The sequence below is a fragment of the Stegodyphus dumicola genome, chromosome 5, assembly GCF_044657685.1.
Source record: "Stegodyphus dumicola isolate Sdum_Otavi_A_Nest chromosome 5, ASM4465768v1".
NCBI classification, from domain to species: Eukaryota; Metazoa; Arthropoda; class Arachnida; order Araneae; family Eresidae; genus Stegodyphus; species Stegodyphus dumicola.
Window position 1 is genome coordinate 127,619,065 of NC_140772.1, and position 24,024 is coordinate 127,643,088.

The following is a 24,024-nucleotide window of genomic DNA, read 5'->3' on the forward strand; positions in this document are numbered from 1 at the left end:
TACAGCACCTGAAGCCTAAAAAACATATATATCTACGATATTATCGTAATCCGATGACTTGTAGATGCGTTAAATTTTATCACGATATTTTCTATTGTTAATGTTTTAAACCTTATGTTTTTCAACTGCTTTATTTTCGTTGTGATGTTTCGTACCACGATGCTGTTGCGGTGTTTTCTGCTTGTTTTCTCTTCTTCTACGATGTTTTGTACAACAATGTTTTCATCTTGCGTTGTTGCCTGCGGGATGTATTTTCGATCTGCGATGTTTTTGTCTGTAACCAGTATAAAGGACACATTCAGAGTGAAATAGATGACAGTAAACCCTTAAAGCATATCTCATGCAAACAAGCGCTCTCTCTCTAGTGAAACATCAACTTTGACATAAGCTAAAGTGCACTGAGTGTTACATTTTCTCCAGTTTAGAAGTCGTTAATTATTATCCTCTAGGCTGAATCTAGATTAATCGAAGATGAGATCGTGGCAGGTCCTCAAGCCCGAAAACGTCTGCAAATTGTTTTCACCATATTCTTCTTTCGGTTTTCGCTAAAATTTGTCTCTGCAATTGAATGGCATTTTAATATGTATTCTGAAAGAATAAGAAGATATCAGAAGGTTGCGTGTTCACGTCCGGGTCATCAGTTATGGCGAAAGTTTAACGCCATAGTACTCACTGATCAGAAGGTCATTAAATAGGTCACAACTTCAACAAACAGTTCAAAATCAATTAACGTTTAAAAGGCTAAAATGCATCTTGCAAGAGGGCTAAATATAAAAATGAACACAATCACGATCCGACGTCAGACATCGACTACGAACAGGCGAGAAGTGAATCTCTCGGCGAAAAATTCAATTTTTTGTTCTGTTCCAATGAACAGCGCACACGCACACTGAGCAGCAAAAGCGGATGTTGCCTTTCGCTGCAATGAGTATCTTACTCCATTAGCTTTTATTGGAAAATAAATGTCATTATCTGAGCTGATAACTTCTGAGATGATATCCAAACATGCGATTGTGATCTCTTGAAAAGGACAGTGACCAGTATATCTTCAAACATTTCACGTATCTTGAAATGAAACTGACAAACATGTAATTATCTCACTTCATTAAATACCCGTTAGCTTAGACAAGCTTTAAGAATTCTTAATTCCCATTATTTACTTTTTTCTAATAAGTATTCTGCAAAATAAGCAGATAAACACACAAACAAACACAAAAAATTGCTAAAATTTGTTTTGATATATTCAAACAAACTAACTATATCTGTTCTCTTTCAAATTCAACAAAGATTAAATCACTAATTTAAATTACAAAACCATGCTTGTATAATATTTTAGTCGTAACTGTACTTCAAATGTGATACGTATAATGATTTACAATTTTTAAATTAAAATGTTAAATTTTTTTATACATAGCAAAAAATGTTTAATTAAAGCAAATAATAATGCAAAGCCTTAACTTTCCACCTATTTATAAGCAAGTTTGCTGCCCAGACGGTTTAGTGGTTAGGGGAGCCTAACTGCGATACCGAAGGGCCTGGGTTTGAATCCCAGAGAAGGCACCGTTGTAACTATCCGTCTCTTCATTGAAGGCAATGGTGGCCCACCTGTTAGGTGCCTCCATAATAAAAAGACCACCACATCTGGCCTTAGTATAGATTAATGGACTCTGTTACGCTGTAACTGTTCACAATCTGCCATTGGAAAAAAAGGAAGTCACCAGTAGAGGGAATTTCCATGTTCTTAATGAATATACTTCCTTGAATTTCAGGAGGTTTCATATGTCAGAAAATCATTTTCCATATTTTAATGCTGCTTTTAGTCTGGCGCAGATCATTCGTATTTATCTAATCTGAATATCAGTTGAACTAGCGTTAGAATACCGTTTTTTACATATTCGAAAACTTAAGATCGCAATGTTTTTGTTGTGTTGCGTCAAATTTTAATCCGTTTAGATTATTACGTGATTTTTAAATAACTCAATTGCAAATATTTTCTGACTGACCTAAGCGCTTACATGATTTTAAAAGAAAATTAACGCAGCTTAATTTTTCCAACACATCTTTTGAAAGAACTTTAATCAAATTCATTGTAAAATTACAAAATGTTTGAGGGTATATTTTTATATGTACGCACTTAAATGTAAACTTACAGCCTCAGTTGAAATTAGCCTTAAATTCTTGATTAACAGTTCTTTTTTTCCTTTTTTTTTCAATTACTTTTTCACTATTTTCACTAATCATTATTATTAATATTGAACTTCACTTTAATAATCGTTTTTTTTCATACGAAAGAGATGTATTCTTCGTATGCTACATGATGCTACTTCTGTATGCTACTTCTGCTTCTTCGTATGCTACATGATGCTACTTCTGTATGCTACATCTGCTTCTTCGTATGCTACATGATGCAAGTTACTTGACAAATAATATGTAAGCTGCATTAATAACCGCATCAAACTGTAAAAGAAAAGCGCTGGTGTAAAATTTAAAAGTATGCACATAAGCAACAGAATTTTAATAGTATTTTACATATACTATATATGTATCTCTCTCTAGATAGATATAATTCAAAACAAAAGGAGTAATTCTAAAACCAATATATAGTTAGCTGCAACCACTGATAAGTAACACTGAAAAATAAAACATTTAAATCCGATGCATATTCAACCTGAACAATGCTAATGTAAAAAATATAAATTGTTTACTTAAATCAATGAAAAACTGTAAAGGAACTAGTCCAGTAATAACAACAATAGTGCATCCTGACGTAACGAAACGTAAAAAATTGTGACGAAACTTAAACAATTTGTATTACTTATTATTGAGTCTACAGACGTTTTTTTACGTTTTTACGTAATTTTTTACGTTTTTTTTTCAATTTTTCTTTTTTTATTTTTTTCATTACCTTTTTGTTTGCACCATTTTTTCCACTTTTTATTTTTTTCAGTATTTTCAAGTATTTACGCAATATTGATCTCATTACTAAATTAGTTTATTTATCTACAGTGGTTTATTGCTTAAGCAAATAATTTTCATTTTCATTTTTTATATTAGCATGCTCCAGGTATTTTTCAATATATAAATATATATCCTTATTTAATATTAGAATTTAATTATTATCTTCTAGGTACAGTAATATAGGAAATTAAATTGCTATGCAACTAAAATAATTTAGATGTGTGAGAAATAAATGTCAAATTTGGCTGAGGAATAGAAACCATTAAAAATGTTATTAAATTTTACATGAACATATGTATGCTACATTATAAAATTACGCAAATGAAACAACTGTTAAAATATTTTTTCAATAGAAACAAAATGAAAAAATTGTAATTAAATTATTGTTTTGTGAAAGAAGAGTCGACTTTTCAATGAAATACAATTTTTCTTTAGTATAAGCGCAATAATAATATGGGGATTATAGCGTTTCGTTAATATCAATTCTTAACTATAAACTAATAAATTACTTTTGCTATATACTTAAACAAAAACGTAGTATAGATAATTTAAAGTTTAAATATGTATCCAATGATGACTGATTTCTCCTACGCGATAAAGTCACATATTCATAATGTTATAGAAAAATGGGGAAATTAAGATCCTTCCCCCCCCCAAAAAAAAGCAGTGAAAGCTTTCATATTTTGTATTTCTCCCAAAGCAGCGTGTCTTTTTCCCTCCATTTACACGCACATGCACATTTCGAGAGCATTTGGGTTAAAAATATTTAAAAACGGCATATCTTTAGAATTTCCAGTACACAATTTCGCTGGCTGGAGATAAGATATTCCATACAGAGCTGACATTGCTGGCTTTGAAGCTGTCCAGATTTTTAATCAAAAATTCGTTTAAGGTTTACATAGTAAGAAATAGATAACAAAACAAATTCGAAATTCAAAATTTAGGCTTCTAGTGCCGATATTCACTTGGAGAACTGGGAAAAATGTATGCATTCTTGCAGCTTTTTCATTATTTTTCTTTAAATACAATACAGGCGATAACATTTGGTGGCAACAAAAAAAAAAAAAAAAAAGCGATTCATCGCTTTTAGTGATACGACGCAAAATACTGTTTCGAGATAAAATTACCCTTCTGAGCTAACACCCCTTTCGGCTAATAGAGGAGTGTAAAGCAAAATACACAATGCAGTAAAATATCAGCAGAAGCTTATGCACATAGGATTTAGACATTTAACTAATATGAAAAATAAAAAAACAAAGCTATATCTACATATCAGCTATATCTCAAAAATATGCTCTCTCTCTATATATATATATGTATACATGTAGCATAATTTTATTATAAAACCCCTCGAAATATAAGACAGTCTTTACATTTTAGGATAAATTTTAAAAAATAATAATGTAAATGAATATTTTCTGACAGCATGATTCTGATTAAAATATGTGTAAGCTACTTGATAAAATACAGTATTGTTTATGGCATAAAAAGAGGAATTAATAATGCAATATTATTTTTTTCAGGTGCACAGGTAACCAGTACTATTGATGTTAACTGAAATTGCTTAACTAGGCATGATTTTTATAATTAACAGTAGGTAGGCAGTTTATATATATGGTAACTACTTTAGCAGTTTGTTTAATATTTAAATAGTGCAGTTATTCTATATACAGTGGGACAATTAAACTCCCTTTTATCAATCAGGTGTTTCATTTGTTAACAGTTCAAATGATTATTATATATATATAACAAGAAGTTAGCGTTTAAAATTTCTTTTTGATTAAAGTAAAGTTCATCCAAGTACTTAATTTTTGCTTTTTCAATATTTATTTTACTATTGTTTCCCAGTAGGTTTAGACTGCATATAAATTAGTTCTTTATCATGGATTTATTACTCAGACTTTTATTAAGTATTTTTTTTTTTGTTGTTGCCCATTCAGTGATGTTGTGAATGAAGTATTCGTTTCAATGAAACGTATTTAAAATATTATTATTATAATTTTCCTAATTTCTTGGTATGTCCTTTCAACGTTCTGGTTAAATTGCTTCTTAATATTTCAAGTCATTGTTTCACAGTTTAGATTAGTTTAAAGTCAGATGAATAGAAAATGAATGAGTCTGACTGCTTCACTTGTAAGGGCATTTCTTAATATATTTTCTTTCAATGAAACAATAATTTAGTACAATATTTAAATTTGCGATAGATAGAGTGAATGAACTTCTGTTTTTAAGGTGCTGTTTCAATTTTCACATTATGCTCACATAGGAATAGGTTACTTATATTTTCATTACTATCTGTTCTTTAGAAAGTAACCTATCTGATTATTTTTATGTAAAATTACGTAAGAAAGAAACTGATGATTATGAAGTAAGTGTTTTGTAAAACTTTGTAGTTTCTATAGCTCGCTTTTCAACCAGGTTATTACCTTAAAGCAAATTATTAATCTCTTAACCTGTGGTCTTCAGGTAGATGATGGAACATATGTCAATTGTCGAACGTCCCCAAGCTTAGGTAGTAGCGACTTGGGGTGGAGGGGTTGGAGGCGATCGCGTGCTCCCGGTGATGAGCAGGATAGGCGGAGCGGTCCGTCCATCCCTATGAAATTGGCAATGATTGAAATCGATCAGCTCCCACACGCCCTTCCAGCTCCATCTCTAACTCTAGACGATGAATTTCAATTTGGGATTCCTCAGACAATGGAATGGGATTAGCGGTGGCGCAGCTACAAGTTGAAACCCCCACATGTCTGCGGTTCCCTCGTCCTTCTTAACCCCCAGGGAAAGCTGGAAGGATGAGCAGCTCACAAATTAGAACCTTGCGGGGGGCGTGGGGAAAGAATTTTATTAAGGACATCCATTTTGTCGTGCAGTGGTGTGGAATATTTTAGGAAAGGGAAGAGTTTTGTTTCCTAGCAATTGAACACAAATATTTTCTTTCTCTAACTGTTTTAATAGAAAGTAAAATGAAATTCTGCTTGATACCTAATAGTCAAACAGAATCAATCAGAAGTCTCTTACTCACGGAATAAAACTTACTCACTTCAGATACATATTCTTATTTGGGGTAGACAAAAATATGCTTTGCTAATTGTGCTTTTACCAATACTCATCAGTTTTAGCAGCTGCTGAAACCAGTTTCGCCACATTTGGCTGCATCAATTTTATTTTCCTCTTACGAACTTCACTAGCATATAATTAATGTGTATTTTATTTGTTAAATATTCATATTCTTAGTCACATGTGAGCTACTTTTTGTACAATTGCATTTAATTTTACAAAAACAAATCCTTGAATTTCAAGTTTTAAGAAAACCTTTCTTCTGATATAAGACGTTCCGTGTAAAAAAATACTTTATTTATACTTACAATGTTCTCTTACCATTTGCTTCACATTGTAGAGTTAATTAAGCAGTTATTATGATGCCGTTCTTTCTTCACTATAGCTTCTCTTTTCCCGTATTCCTCACCAAAATGCAATTTAGTTGATGTGTATTTAAATTGAGATTTTTGGACCTTGAGAGAGACTGTGTTTCTGGCACTGCGCACTACGTGCTAAATTTCTGCCAGCTTTAACAATTTTAACTATTTCGGTTTTGCTTCTCTCGTCGCTGATACTTTTCGGTTAATTATTGAACCACCTTCTAGCTTAGTATCTAATTGTGTAGGCTTCTCCACTGACCTTAATTGACTGCTCTTATTTATTTGCATTGCAACGAGCTATGGTCTTTGTAGCACAAAGTCGTGTTTTTCTGTTCAAAGTTCTGTTTAAATAAAAATTTGTCTTTTTAGCCTTAGCAATACTTTGGCATTCCATCTCAGACACAGCGATACTACCTGCACGTTTTTTAGGGTTACAGAATTAAGTAGAAGGACAAAATATCGTTATTATTAAGTACAAGGTGTCTGAAATGGAACTATTATACTGCCAGATTAGAACCATCATTTACTTCAAGTTCTGTTGCAAAATGTCAGCTACAGAATGTCACCAAATCATATATACAGCTTTAGGTACTAATGTTGCATCATATGACACTGTGAAGGTTTGGTACCGAAAGTTTAAAAACAAGGACTGTGACAGTCAAGAAACAGAGAGCTTTGGCGCGCCTAATGATGTTGATGAGGCTCGCTTGCGAGAACTTGGGGAAGAAGATTAAAATGCAATCACTTCAGGGCTTATTAAGGAGTTAGACATTAGTGCAATGTCCATTCGTCGTTCTATGCATCACATAAACATGACGTACAAGTTCAATCACTGGGTGCAGCATGAGCCGACTCAAGAAGATAAGGACAGACGTCGTCGGGCTTGCACTAATCTGTCCAAATATCAATGCAATAACAAAATTCTGGACAGGATCGTCACTTGTGATGAAACGTGGATTTACTTCAACAACACAGGCTAAAAAGCACCCAGTAAGCCTGTCGGCAGTATCGCAAAGCGCAATTTGACAAAAAGACCATTCTATGTATCTGGTGAGTTTGCTCAACAGGAGTAAGGTGTACAGCGAAATGGGTTGAGGTTGCTATCAAGGAAAAACATAGAACTAAGTTTCGGCGGAAAAGGTAATGTTCCAACTAGATAATGCAAGACCACATGTGTTTGCATTTACCGGTTGCAATCTGTACGGATTGAATGTGATCTTTTGCCTTGCCCACCATGTAGCCCTGACATCGCTCCCTCGGACTTCTGCCACCCCTCTACCAATACGATTAATCGGTATAGCGCCACGTCCACCTTTATCTAGATAACCATACGTGGTCATTGTGCTAATACACTATTACATAAACATACATACAAATTTGATACTCAATATAGTGGCGTTAAAGCTAATTAATATTAGACACTGGATAATACATTACCATGTTACAAGGTGTATGCAAAACCATGGATACGGTAGCATATATACATAACGTGTGTACTCATATGTTTAGTACACTATGATCCTTTGAAGCATTATCATTAGATACACAAAAAATGTACATACTGAAATATTAGGTGCGCAATGTTATGCTGGAATACGTAATTAGTACAGTGAATTAAAAGTTAGACCCTAGATTAGTACTGTGTGGTACAGTGTCTTGCTACTAGATTATTTGCGCTGTTTCCTAAGTACATTAACCAACGTGCAAAGATATTAAAACACGTGTATTAGGTACACAGTAATCAATGGGTACCCAAGTGTTAGGTAAGTGCTACTTTAACATTCATTAATAACAGGTACTTAATACAACGCTGAACAGATAATTCGTGCAATTAATTTTAGAGTGGGACCCTAGTTTGATTTTTGCTATACGGTGCGTGTTACAGGATAAAATGTGCAGATGCACAGTTACATTGTCATATATACAGAACATAAATTAATATACATATATACAGACATTTTGGATACAGACACATTAGGTACATGACTATTCAGTGCGTAATAGATATACACTGGTGTGCAAAAATTAAGGACGAAGTCGAAAAATTAGCATATCAGCTGAACGAAGAGTAAGAGCGGACAGAAAGATCAATCAGGAGATTAAGTAAGGTGATGTACGGTAGCACATGCAGGTAGACATAATGGGGGAGTGTCTGAGTAGTATAAAGCATGTTGTCGGTGTAAGATCAGTATTTCTGGCAAAGAGATTGCACGCCGTATAGCAGTTAAAATCACACCGAGTTGCTGCCTCAGCAAAAAATGGCGAATAATCAATCTGTTAGACGACATCTGGATGCTTTTACCCGAGGACGAATCATTGGGAAGTTGGAGGAAGGCCGCAGTGTGACAAGTGTGGCTGCAGAGTTCGGAATTGCTCACAGCATCGTTTCACGACTTTGGAGACAATTTCAAGCTACAGGAACAGCTATCCGGAGGTTTAGTAGTGGTCGTCCACGAGGAACCACACCCGCAGATGACCGGTATATTGCCTTACAGGCCAGAAGAAACAGGCGGCAGACAGCGGGAGAAATCGCTAGCCACACGACACAGGCGACTGGACGACCGATATCGCGTTTTACCGTGGCCAGAAGACTGCACGGTGGTGGTCTGTTTGCACGACGCCCTGTACGGTGTGTACCTCTAACGCCTTCCCATCGGAGAAGGCGTTCTCTGCGGTGCCGGGAACACCGGAATTGGAGAGACAATGAATGGGGACGAGTACTCTTGACAGATGAGAGCAGATTCAGTCTGAGTAGCGATTCTTATCGCATACTCATCTGGAGAGAGCGGGGAAGCCGCAATCATCCCTCGAACATTATTGAAAGGGACATTTATGGAGGTGGCGGTGTTCTCGTTTGGGGAGGCATCATGCTTGGTAGTCGTACAGACCTTCACATCTTCGACGCAGGTTCAGTCAACGGGACCCGTTATTGTAACGAGATTCTTCTTCCATATGTGCGTCTTTTTAGAGGCGCTATGGGTCCGCAGTTCCTTTTCATGGACGACAATGCACCATGTCATCGCACAGTAGCTGCCGAACAGCTCTTAGAGAGTGAGGATATTGAACGTATGGATTGGCCGGCACGATCTCCGGATCTCAATCCCATCGAGCATGTATGGGATTTTCTAGGCAGACGCTTGGCAGCTCGTTCCTTACCACCAGTAACGATTCCGGAGCTTCGATTGGCGCTGCAAGACGAATGGGCAGCAATGCCTCAACAACTCATTGACACCCTCATTCTCAGCATGGGCAGACGCTGTGAAACCTGCCTAGCAGTCAGGGGAGATCATATCCCCTATTAAAGACCGGATGTTTCTTGCTGGACACCCATCACAGGGATGTTTCGACCTTCAGTCGCATTGCGCTCCCTGCTACGTTTTCAATAAAGCTTCTTTTTATCCCTCTGATTTCTCTTTTAGTAAGTGTTGCTTACATTACTCATGTCCTTACGTATTGGGGATCTTACGGTATTAAATGTGTGGATTTGGAAAGCTTTTGTACAAAGTTATATTGAAAAAACCGTCTCGTCCTTAATTTTTGCACACCAGTGTATATTAACTATACAGCGCCAAGATATGTAATAATACTAATAGATACATGGGTACAATTACGTATAAACAAGGACATAGACACAATTACATATAGACAAAAGCGTATTTGGTACATAATATTCATTGGTGACATAAGCATTTAATATTTACTTCATATACTTACATAAACTCTAGATCCATAAAATAATGTTATAACTAGTAATAGGTGCTTATTAATTTCATAACAGAACGCTAGGTTGATATTTTGCCTTACTGTGTCACGTTACATATAAATATATGCAGGTGCATGGGTACAGCTTCCTATTTACAATGCTATACTGTACTACCTATTTACAATACATATATCATTCGATTTCATAATCAATAGGTACATGGCACATTTATATACATGAGCTGATGGTACATTGTAGAGTACCGTTGAGGATAATTGATGCAATTAGTTTTATAGTATTTTAAAAATAATGCATTTATACGCAATTATAAGGTGCATAATTGTCATTAGGTACATATACATTACGCGCATAATACATATACATATTCAGATATTAGTTTCTTAATACAGTACTAGGGTAAGTAAGAAAATGCTAAAGAACTTTAAAAAACACCAAAATATATTTAAACAATAAAAAAATATATACGTACTTCTTTATAATAGCTATTTCCTTTAGAGTCTTGTAAAGCTTTGATTATTTCTGTTATTATGCAAAAACAACAGTTATTCTTTGACACCTTCTGTTAGAATTTCATTGGAAGATGACAGTTTTATGACTAGCTTGATGACATAGTTTATACTCTTTAGCCGCATTTCTTACCAATCAATGTTCACATCGCTCATACACAAAACGTTGAAATGTTTACTAAGAAAAGCTTCTCTTTTCTTTTCACCCGTCTAATAATCTTGTTTCTTACAAAAGATTTCCTTCAGAAACTTCAAGAATAGTCTTATCTTTTTTTTTTTTTTTTTCTCTCTTCTTTTTAATAAGTTATTTATCATCCATAAAAGTCTGATTTTCATACAATTCTGAAACCATCTCTTTGAAGTTTCTTGACCTCAGAAAAGAATATCTCACGAGCTGATGGAAATGGATTACATCTTTCCATTCTCCAAAACCTAAACTTAAGCTCTAGGACATTTCGCATCACTTCGTCTGGTGCACTTAATTGCCAGGCGGGCGTGTGACGAAAGAAGGTGTCATTGTGATGGAAATGATGCTGTTCAGGGGATTAAAGACTGCACTTAAGCTAAGTGGCCGCCCGTCCATCAAGATAAAGGACGTCCGCAAACCCTTCTCCCGTTTGATCTCTAGTTGTCGAGTACAGACTTTTTTCAATTATCGATATTGAAAGAACTGAGGAAGGGTTATGCTAGATGAGATGGCTTCTGCACTTGCTAAGCAGTTTTCTGCATTTAATAAGTTAGGACTGCAAAGTTGGATAATGTGAAATTTAGATACACAGTAGCTGCAATGCTTCTGTCAGCTCAAATCATGCTTATCGAAGTACTTTTCGCAGCTTATAACAGTATTTTCTCAGCAATGATTCTAAACTGAGTTTTAGTAGTTTCGGGTTCATATTTTCGTGTCTTATATTCTAATACTTTCATGTTTATAAAATGCTTTTTTAAATATTTTACAAATTATTATTTGGTTAGATTACAATGTTAAAATTGTTGCTAAATTATGTTTACTTTGGTGGCTAGATTTTTTCTTGCATTGTGAAGCGACTATTCGCTAAGTTTGAACTGTATCAATGACAAGACGTAAGAAGGGTAAAACGATCCTTTTATTCAACTCAAGATGGAATTTACAGATGGCATTACTGGTGATTATAAGCGTAGCCAATACGTTTGGCTGCAACTAAAAACAGAAATTTAAAATTAAAGCTAAGTTAAATAATCAGCCGAAGTTACACAGAGATAATTAACGCGAGTTGGCTCTTAGTCCTACCACCGAGGTACACAAATCGGCTGTTAATATGCACAGACGTAAAATAGCAACCTTAAATCAGGAAACAACGTGACCGAACGGCAGAACATGCTGTGTCTGAAGTAACTCAGGCACCAGCTTAGCTTAAATAGTATCTTTCTACCCTACTTTTGCATAGCACGTGAAACTGAAATATCATTCCGACAGGAAAGGGAAATGAGGAGAGATAGAAAAGATAAGCAACTGAACAAAAACTGGTTAGTTTAAAACTAAATGATTCTTTACAACAGTATTTAGAACGTACACGGGGGCAATCTCACTAAGAAGACAGATACCTTGCAGAATGACCTCCTAAAAGAAGCTGCTCTGATTCACGTTGCACATGAAGAAAGCCACAAGAAATATTCATAAAACCAGCCCGTTCGTCTGACTTCGAACCTGGGTCAGACTAAGAGTATTCAGTTGTCTAAACCACTCAATCAGTTGCCGTGGCATTAATATTTTCGTATGTTTATAGTATGCTTTTCGAATATTCTGAAACATATAAAACACTAATAATTTAAAACTAAGTCTAATTTAAAATAATTTTCTTGCATTTCTTGAGTTATTTTAAATAAAATAAAATTGCGATAACATAAAACCTAATTTATTTTCATAAATTTTTAAATTATTTCCCTCTACTACTCGTATCTTCAAAAGCTGAAATTTGAAAATTTTAATAATCAAATTCTATATTAATATTTGTAACCTAGAGTTTTTCATTTTCAGAAACGGTGTGAAACATAATCCACAAAAGAGCAAAAAATATTAAAAGTTCATAAATAATTTCTTCTTCGTTTAAATGTATGGGTATTAAATATATTCGCATCTCTCTGTTCTCAAATATTCGTTTTACAATTACTGAAACTAGATGCAAGAAAGGTATATCATGGTTTTTGTATTTATCTCAACTGAACTGACTTATCTTTAAATTTAAAATTTATTTCCATATTTTTATTTCATTTAATGCAAATAAAAAGAAAACTATTTCGAAATTTTACTTAAATTCCAAAACATTAACTTTCTGTGAAAATTTTTAAGTCTTTAAATTTTAAATTCCTGTACATGCTTTCATTTCATAACATCTTGGTTCCTTCTCGATTCACAGGCAAACTCCATATAGCTTATCCAGTTATTGAGTTTTTTAGACTAACCATTCAAAACCATGGTATAAAAATGCATTGCCTCGTTTGCCCTTCTCTTTGAGGTATGGCAAATTACTGTACCACGAAGTTTTACATTAGGGATTTTCTAACTTTCCACCAAAACACGTTTTCAGTTTTACTTTAAAAAATTTCTGGAATGAGCTAATTTCACGTACATCATAAAAGAAAGCGGATTCAGAACTCATTCTCTAAAAGCACATCGTAAGTTATATTTATTATTTTTGTCTTTCACATTTTTTTACCTTACGAAACTTTTTCGTTTTGCACTTTTCTTTTAAACTATACATTTCTGCGTTCGAATGCTGACGCTTTTATCGGATATTCATATTAAATATTACTTTAGCAAATGCTTCCTGAATCTAGCCATATCAAATGTTAATGAGAAAAATTTTAATCCAAAAGTTGGTATTAAAATTCCCTTGCTGCTAAAAAGACTAAATAAAAGTATACAGGCAGTTTGGAAGCTATGCAGAACCACACCTAGTAAGTGCTGTGTGATAGGTGGCTCTATATTATCGATAGACCCATTAGGTATAACTGTATAGTTAGTCTGTTTAAGCCAAGAATAAATAAGAATAAATAAATGTAGACACTATTGTGTAACAACTCGGCTGCTATGTTGCAAGGATATTACAGTATGAAATAAAACCATCATGGTTTAACACTGCGTTTATGCCTTTTTAGAAAGATTTAACCTCTTTTAAATATCGCACTATGAACGAATATTAAGATAACTACGTTAGAAAATTTATATAATCCACGTTAGAAAAATTTTATATATAAATCTAATATATATCTTAAGTCGCTCTTTCGAGACATGCAAAAATGCAAGCTAAATTTCGTCAATCGGTTCTGTACAACGAGCGATATAGAACTGTCCCATTTTTGTGTGTATGTAAGTTGCACATTTTTTTATTTTGTTACTCGGGAAATTATTCGAAGTTCCTGAGTTAGACTAGAGAGCATTAACAATAGTTCGCTTTGCGATATTATTCTAACAGAAATTTATCTCTACAATATGGAAGGAACAAAAGTTGAGAGCGTAGTTAAAAGTACCCTGTGGAAGCAACATTTGGCTGCAAACATCATGGAAGACTGTAGACCTCATGCGCTGATTTAGTATCAAAAGAATAATCTTAATTGTAAATGAAAACTTTACACAAATGTTTAAAGACATTGTAATTATATTGAAGACGTGAGGCTTTGAATTGCAAAGTAATCATGCGGATGGGCAAGTTAAATTTACCAAGGCGTTGTAACTGGATACTTTCTCTATTGTAAAATCAATATCTCCGGCAGCCATTCTAATTAACACTCTCGTTTTAAATTAGAGAACTTTAATTGCAGTAAATACCCTCTGAAATCATGCTACAGCACTGACGCAGAAATTCCTTTTGACTGGAACATCCTTATTGTGGATCTCATAGAACGTTTAAGAACTTCACTTTATCATTCGTCTCTCCCCTCCAAGTTCCCCGTCATGAGTCCCTTCGAGACAAAGGGATGAAGGAAGATGAAAATTAAAGTCCCCCCTCTTGGGTAATGACCTTCAAGGAACTTCCTCCCTCGAAGACGAATCATTATGCAAATGCGAAGTGATAACCTGTCACACTTTTGACGGATAGGGTGAGGTGGAAGACCGGTGCTTCCTAGAATATGCAAGACACCGGAACTTTTTCAGGGAAAATTAGATAGATGATTCGGGGATTAGGAGCAGCTTGCCCACTCCCGGTCCGCTAAATATGCAAAAGGGAGAATTCAAACTTCATCTTCCGCTAATGAGTTTTTGAAATCCTTTCCTCTCGAATGCGCTCGTTTAAAGTAGGCATTTTAATCTCGAAGTGTGTGATATAAGGAGCCGCTTGTAAAATTCATCAAACGTTAACGAGCTTTTGAAGTGCTATGAGACACTTACCCCAAGGACAAAAATATGGCGGCAAGAATGGGATTTTTTAATTCGCCGATTAAAGTCATTTTTATCCTGATTGCAGCAACGAGAAAAAAATAAGCCACTTGACTTGAGACATATGCTAACAGCGACTGAAAGTCTTCATTAATTACATACACTTAAAATGATACAATTTACTTAAAGTATAGATTTTTGCACAGTTGCTTAAACTTTTATTAAAAATTACAACGGGCGAAGGTAAACACGGGAATGTATTAGAAGTCAAATAGCACCCGTATAAACAGAATGTTACTCAAAAATGGTCGGGAAAATAAGACACGCATATACGAAGTGCTTGCAAGAGGAAGACTAAATTAATTATGGTATAGAGCCATACATTATTTAGACGTAATCTGTTATCGAGCTATAAAATTTTAAGTTAAACAGAATTGCGATGATCTGAATTTTATTACGCTGCAGGATGATTTTTTTTTCTTTCTTACCGCATACTTAGTTGTGTAATTGGAAGAACGTACAGCTACTATCTGAAGGTACAGAGTTTGATGTGATGCAATTGGAAGCATGTCAAGCTAGCAATCGGGAGGTCCGGAGGTCAAACCCTAGCGAAGGCGTCTCTCATTTTCCAAGATTCCTGCTCCGAAAAAAAACTTAATCCCTGTACAGTGTTTGTTTTGACTTGTTAACTTTCATAATTGTATTAGTTAATTCATTATATTTCCTTTTTAAAAACATTTAACAGTATTTCACGAATAAAGTCGTTATAATTTAATTAGGTGAAATATCACACTGCCGCATGATTATTTATCTCTTTTCTCATCTTCGGAACATTCTATGACATATTAAAATACGTATAATAAGTTTTACTTTGCTATAAATCTTTTGACTTACTGTTACAATTTGAATTTTGCTTGTAAGGTAATGTCAAGTACGTACGTCTTGAAGAAAATTTTTAATGGGTATGTCTTGAAAAATAATTTTTAAATAATGATCACAAATGGGTCCGAAGAATACATTAAGTGCAACAAATCGGAGCTCTCAGTTTTGGAGAAGTTTAACACGTGTATACCCTAAATAAGCTTAGAGATGAATATAGAAATCAAAATACTTAAAAAAAGGAACCGCACATTATAAATTTTCTAAAATATTGTAAAAAGTCTTAGAATCAAATAATTCTTCCTTTCTTTCAGATTTGAGAGAATTTATATTGAAAATTATCGGTTACCATGCAGAGACATTAGGATTTTTTTGCAGGGAGGAGACATGAAAAATGAGCAATGCCCTCTCCGGGATTCGAACCACGGACATCTCGAATACGCGTCGAGCATGCTGACAACTACACTACGCAGGCATGCTAAGAAGGTGGGATAAATACCTTATTTACTCCCCCTTTTAAAGGGCGACTGTGGTTTAGCAGAGCCAATCCGAAATCCTGGTGATGAAGAATCATCATTCACCACCTTTTAGTTCGGGCGCCACTGTAGAGATATATGGTTTTTTTGGGGGGTGGGGGAAGAAGGAGACATGAAAAATGAGCAATGTCCTCACGGGACTCGAACCACGGACCTCTCGAATACGCGTCCAGCTTGCTGACCATACACCACGAAAGCATGCTAAGAAGGCGGGAGAAATACCTTATAACCTTCATTGCTAATATTCAAGAATGATTTCACGCTTGTGCCGTTTGCTGCAAACGATTGGACATCGAAATATTTTGCATCAAGCATTACCGAAAGCATTTTTTACGAAATTAAATTAAAATTTGCTTTTACAAAATAATACCTTTTAGCAAGAGATTTATTTTCCAGAAATATTTAATACATTTGCAGATTCAGAATTTTTTCAGTTAATTTAAATGACGTAAATGCATTTATTCACTCTGAATTTCAATTTTTTCTACAAATCCCGACAATTCAAGTTGGGCAAATTTGAGATACATGTGTCTTTTAGCCAAACTATAAGAATTATTCAAACCTCTTCATGACATATTTCAGAATATAAAAGTAGCATTTTAAGTTATCATTTAACTTGCTAACTCCTGCACTTAATTCTCATTTAAAAATATCATTGTTATGAATTATATGGAGTAAGTGTGATTTACTATTCCTAAAGCAAAAAGAAAAGAGCTCCGCATACCATTTTCTTTATGCTTGAAAACAATGTAAGTTATGTATTTTTTCAAGAATTAAATATTCTGCTGATTTCTGCTGCTTTATATAGAATTTAGATTTCGTTTTCCCTTTCATTTTCAGCAAACGTATGTTACTGAAATGCTGTTTATTCTAAAATGGTCAAAGTTAAGATCTGAAATATGGTGCTCAGAGTTTGTGAATTCTCTTACTTTTATAACCCGCATAGAGATGCCTTGATATGCAATGTCTGCATAGCAGATAACTTGTACTTCTATGCCTCTCTCCCCTTTCTCATAAAAGGTCTTATGGAAAAATATCTTAGATTTAGTACTATGCGAATGTACATCTACTCATAGGATTATAACATGGAAAAGAAAAATGACCCTCTAGAATACTCACACGGAAGGAAAAAATGCACATAAGGGATATCTCAGAAACCCCTTCCCATGCATTCCTTCACATAACGCGGCAATGAAGGAATCGGTCCATCCAGATATTTCTTCAACGCTTCACTCGTTCCACGGGGATAGCAGCCGCCTAGAATTCTGTGGGGAGGATGATCCTGTTTTTAATTCACGTGAATTGTGGTTTGGGGGTGGGAGAAAAGAGAAGGTCCTTTTTTTCTCTTCCAGTAGGGACGAGGGAAATCGGCACGCAATATCATTCCACCACAAGCACATTCTGCACTATGAGATATTTTGTTATTCATCTCTCAAGTGGAACTGCCTGGAATATATGTGAAAAGATGGAAAAGAAAGGAATGTTATAAAAATGGTTTGTTTAAACGACTCGATAACTGTCATGAGTTTTAGCCATAAGTATACAACAGGATAACTTTGAATTAGGTAACAATTATTGTTTCCTATTTATTTAAAATTAACAAATGTAAAATTTGAAATTTATTTAAAAAATATTGAGCTCCTACAGATTGTAAAGTAGTTTAGTAAACTGTAATATAAAAAGATTCAGAATATTATTTTTTCAAAATTGATTGACTGACTGATTGTAGTTCTTGGCACAAAACCATACGATGTTATCTTCTCGAAACAAATGGTAAAAACAGTGAATACAAAGTATGTTTAAAGTTTCATATGAATAATTACTATACATTTGAGGTGAGGTGAAAACAGATTAAAAACACATTACAGTTTATAATAAAAGTCAGTGTCCTTTAAAAACTGGAACAACTTGTGATGATGGCTTTTCCCTATTAAGTTTTTTAAATGTAATTTTTGGAGAAGATAATTAAAACTATGACATTCTAATAAAATATGGCGGACTGTCAGATCTTCATTACAGTTTGTGCAATGAGGATTCTTTTCACTCTTCAGCAGATATTCGTGAGTTAGTTGGTAATGACCTATTCTCAACCGGTCAAAATAGCTTGTTCCCTTCCATTTGCTGTAGATGGCCAGCATTCAATTGTGGGTCTAACATTTCTGTGCTTGTTTTTCGTTTGTTTATCCCAATGCCTCTGCCATTTATTAAAAATTTTATGTTTCATCATAAAAATTTTTTGTTTCATCATGTTTCATCTGATATCTTTAAGTGGAATCTGGGAATTAGATATTGTAGTAACAGTTTTAGTTGTACTATCCGTTAGTACATTCCCTTTTATACAGTCTGATTATGCTTCAGAATCCTACTAATCGTGGAACGGGAGTCATACTTAGGTTGTTTGAATGAAGTTAGGACACTCAATCTGTACAGATAATGAAGTTCTTGTAACGATGTTTTGAGAGAAACGTTACAGCCTGATAAACTGCAGTCAGTTCAGAGGTAAAGACGGAACAAGCCGGGTATAATCGAAACCTCAGAATAGTGTTGTTTTCTACTACAAAAGGCTGCACCAACGTGATCTCGTCATTTTGAGCCATCTGTATATGAGAGGGATATAATTTCTGTATTTATGTCTATGCTTCTCAAAGATCTGCCTGTAAATGTGTTCACTTGTACTAGATAGATTTATTCCAGTGTTGGAAGGTATCTAGAGACTGAATTTTCCAGTCTTCTCATAGCGGCATCTCAAACAAATTCTCCAGCTGTGTATTTATATTAGTTATATTATAGTGTTCTAGAAAGGTGCTAACTCTTAAACGGAACTATGGGATACATGATGAGCGTGCCTGATATAAACAAGAGCATGAATCATTGAGTAAATATAGTCGCTTAGGATTCTGGGTCTGTGACACGATTTAAAATAGTGCTTGATTTTAAAATAGTGCTTTTTAAAATAGTGCTTGAAGTTGCTCGCGCTTGAAATTCGAAGAAGTCTTGTCACTTTCCACATACAAACTTTCCACTGGAGAAGTTCTAAAGGCACCAGTGCAGATCCGAATTACTTGGTGGTGAACCGGATCATGTCTGGCAAGCACAAGGTCTTGCTGGCCCATAAATGACTGATCCGTTGTCAAGTTTTGAAAGGATAAATGATATATATATAAGCAGTATTGAGCTTCGATCGGCTTCGTATAAGATATCTGACATATATACATAGTTTATATATACATAGTTTTAAAGCATTTCCTTCTTAAGGAGGTAATATGGTAAAAGAAAGTTAACTTATGGTCGAACAGCATTCCTAGGAATTTTGTCTCCTTTTCTACCGGAATCAGTACATCTTATAAATAAAGCTCGGGATCAGGATGAGGAATCTTCCTATGACAAAAATGCACATACACATAGTCTTCTGGGAAGAAAATCTAAAGCCATTATCTTGTGACCATTTAACTATTCTGTTCAGGGAAGTTTGTAATTCTGTTTCGGATTTTTCATGTCTGCCCCCTGACAACTGACTTGCAGGTCATTAATGTAAAGAGTACCATGAACTGTAGGAGGGAGCTGTTTTAAATTCGAGTCGATTTTTAGATTAGTACATTGCCTTGCGGAACTCCCTCTTCTTGACAAAATTCCTCAGAAAGTCTAGGGCTAATCTTCACATTAAGTTTCCGATCTTGTAGAAAATGTTCAATAAAATCTGCAGGTTTTCTCGTAAGTCTTTATTTTACAAGTCACAAAGCATGCCGTACCTCAATGTGGCGTTATACGCTTTCTCTATATAAAAAAATATAGATACGAAGTAATTCCTTTTAACGAACGCTTTACGAATACCAGTTTCTAGAAGTAGAATATTATCAAAGGTTGTCCACCCTCTTCTAAATCTACTTCATGATAAGAGGATATACAGTTGTTTGTTGCTAAATAGCGGCCCAGGCGAGTATTGACAATCTTTTCAAGCATCTTGCCAAGGCAGCCAGTTAAAGCGATGAGGCGGTAACTTGCTGGATTCGTAGGATCTTTTTCTGGTTGGACGATTGGGATAATAAAAGCTGTCCTACATGCATTGCAAAATACTAGCTCTTTCCATATTCTGTTGAACAAAAGGAGGATTACTGCCAATTATTTACAGGGGAAATGCTTTAACATTGCATAGTTGATGCCGTCTGTATCTTGACAGATCTTGTTGTCTGCGACAGAGCTCTTTTCATCTCTAGTATAGTTAGGTCTTGATTGTAAATTTCAGAAATAGGAGAATTAAAATCAATCGAATGTATTTTTCAATAAGCATCTTTGCAGAAATGAAGGAAGGATGATAGTTATTGCTATTTGAAACAGCTGAAAATGCCTGTCCAATGGTGTTGATGATTCTTTCCGTGCTGGTAATTGCTGTGCTATTTAACTTTAAGATGGAGAGTATGTGATCTTTGTAGATGCAGGAAGCTTTCCGGACTCTTTCTTATACCTTCTTACTATAACTTTGGGGTTCTGGCAACGCCGAAGTGCTTGTTGCGTGTGAAGTGTGTGGCTAGTATTTTAAAGACTTTTAAATCTGTGTTAATTGCTTGTGTTGAATTTTGAGTGTGTTCTTTGCATTGGTTATGTTCTCCGCTATCAAGATATATCAAGTTTCGTGCAAGAAAGTGCATATTTAAGTTTTTATGAGTGTTTTTCGAAATCGACCTTGCTGAAACGCCCACCTGGCATGGTCGGGTAAGTTTATATTCATTTTTCGTTAAATATTGCGTGTAAATATTATCTGATTGAAGAATTCTGTTCGGTATACTTGTATCTTATTGTAATATTAAAGGCACAATTTTATCTTGCACATTTATTGAGATATTGAACTTTGAAGATCTTGAGTGTACGAGGCCTAACGTGGAGGACATTGTTTATATTGCATGTAGATGTTCGCCAAATATAGGAAAAAATCATTTGGTGCACCATTCTATGAAGGTTTTCTGCCCGTTGGAAGTGAAGCTCCGAGAACTTTTTGGTGCGCCGGATTTTCTGGTCTTTCCGCCCGATGGTCAATTTGTTTAATTTTGATGCCAGAACTTTAGTTTTTACTTTAAAAATTATTTTGAAGTGTTTTAAGACTATTTTATTCTTCAGAATTTGATTTTTTGAATTTTATTGAGAATTTTAAGAAGATATTGATTGAGTTTAATGTTCCTATATATGTTTTAGTGTTTTTAGTGTCTCCCTTACCGCAGTTATTTAGAATTTTATTATATTACTCTTATTGTCTATTTTATAAACATGGGTGATAGAGATAGTGAAATGTCGAATATAATTAAAGAATTCTATAGGATTATTGATGAATTAAAAACGAAGCGAGTACCCAAGGATTTAATCTCTGAGTTAAATACTCAGGTTGAGGCAGTCGTGAAATGGGCACATACGTCTACGCTTAAGATTATGGAATTAGATTTGCGTAAGAGTAGTGAGGAGACTCTTTTAGAATTCAAAGAGGAGATAAAACAAATGATTGATGAAAGACTGGATAGTGGGAGAGATAGAGAGGTTGATGATCAAAGAAATAATGATAAAAAGAAAAACAGTGAAAAGAGATCTAGGGCTAACGATTTGATTATAAGACCAGTTGATAAAGATGTTGATGTCTATGATGAACTTAATGCTGAACTCCAACCACAGGATATAGGTGTTAAAAGTTTTAATACTTTTAGAAAGAAAAATGGTGATATGATTATCAATTTAAAAGATAGGTCAGATATACTTGCTGTTGAAAAAGCTATTACGGAGAATCCGAAATTAAGCTCACTTATTAGGACTCGAAGGAATAAGTTTATTAAGCCGAAGGTTATATTGTATAATATTAGTGATTCCGTTGAAGAAGACTTGGTTTTGAAAAGATTTAATGAATTTTGTGTTTGTGATGGGAAATGTTCGAGATCCTTATTTCGTCTTAAAACTCAAGAACATGGAGTTTCACATAGGATTTTTGCGATTTCTGCTAGGTGTCAGCAAGATATCCTTGAAGGGAATAGAGTTATGATTGGTTGGAAAGCATACCCTGTAAAATTATTCATTCAACCTAAGCGTTGCATGAACTGTCTTAGATTTGGGCACACTAAGAAGAATTGTAAGTTTGAAAGGGTTTGCTCTGCATGTAATGGTAGACATGAGAGGAAAAATTGTCATAGTGAAAAGAAAGAATGTATCAACTGTAAAGAAGCTTTAGATAGATATGGTATTAATGTCGAATTTGACCACGATACCTTTTGGAGAGAGTGTCCCTCGATTATAAGAGAGAAAAAATTTATTCGGGAACATTTAGATCTAGAAATTTGAGGTGATTTAGTTTCTGCGGTGGGGAGATTTTGATTTTGATTTTAATTTTAAACTTTTTATTTATTCCTGTGGCTACGAACTAATAATTTACGGCTTTTACATTGTGTGAAATAAAGACTTTTGAACTATTGTGTAATTTATTTCTAAAAGAAGACTTCTAGGAAAGGATATAATTGAAAATCTTGGAAGAAACTTTACCCTTGCCTCCCAGGTAAGTTCAGGATAATTATTGCTGATTTTAATTGTATATACTGTTTTTAAACTGTATATATTGGATTTTAAATTATATTTATTATATTGAATGGTTTTATTTTGGCTCCTTTTAATTATGCACATTTTAAATTGTAATCTTAATCATTGTAATGCTGCGGCATGCCGGCTCTCTGCAATAGATAATATTTCTGAGGATATCCCTGATATTGTTACAGTTCAAGAACCTTATTATATTGGAAAGAAAATGGCTTATATTAAAAACAGTTGGAGGACCATCCATGCAGATATAGGAAGAGCCGCTATTGTTGTCGTAAACCCTGGGATTGAATTCATAGTTAAACACGCTTCTGATATTATTGTTGCCATTGAAATACAGAAAGAGGGAAGGAATTATGGTGTGATTTCAGTTTATTTTTCTCCTGTGGAATGTTTGAATACGTATCTTTTAAAATTAGAAGAAGTTATATCTGTTTTTAAAGACAGTTTTATTATTATTGGAGATTTTAACTCAAAGAATTTTATTTGGGGGGCTAAGTGTCTTGATGAAAGAGGGGTTTTAACTTCAGATTTTATTATTTTAAATGATTTGATATTATTGAACAAAGAAAATTCTAGACCCACCTTCTCTTCTTCATGTGGAGATGGATATACGGATTTGGTGTTGTGTTCTCCAAATTCTCTTATTGAGAACTTTGACATGCAAATATTGGAGGAAAATTCCCTTAGCGATCATAACTATATTTTGATAAGTATAAAGGATGTTAGTATTAAAGATAAGAGGGATATTATTCTGTCAAATAATGTTAAAAGAATTGACAGATGTTGCGTTAAGATGAGAAGGTTTATTTTTGAGATTGAAGACCGTATTGTCAATACGAAGCATGCTGGGGAATTTAATGATTTAATTTTGTATATGGAGAAGCGAATTGAAGAAAGAATGAGAAGAGATTTAAAGTGTGAGATACGACAACGTGGTGGTACTGCTTGGTGGAATTATGAGCTGAATACTCTTAGAAGGAGAGTCAGGGCTATCCGCAAGAGTTGCCAGGTGAAAGACTTGGATATTGGATATGATGTAACTAGATTACGAAGAAAAATAGAATATAAAAAATGTTTGGCTTTT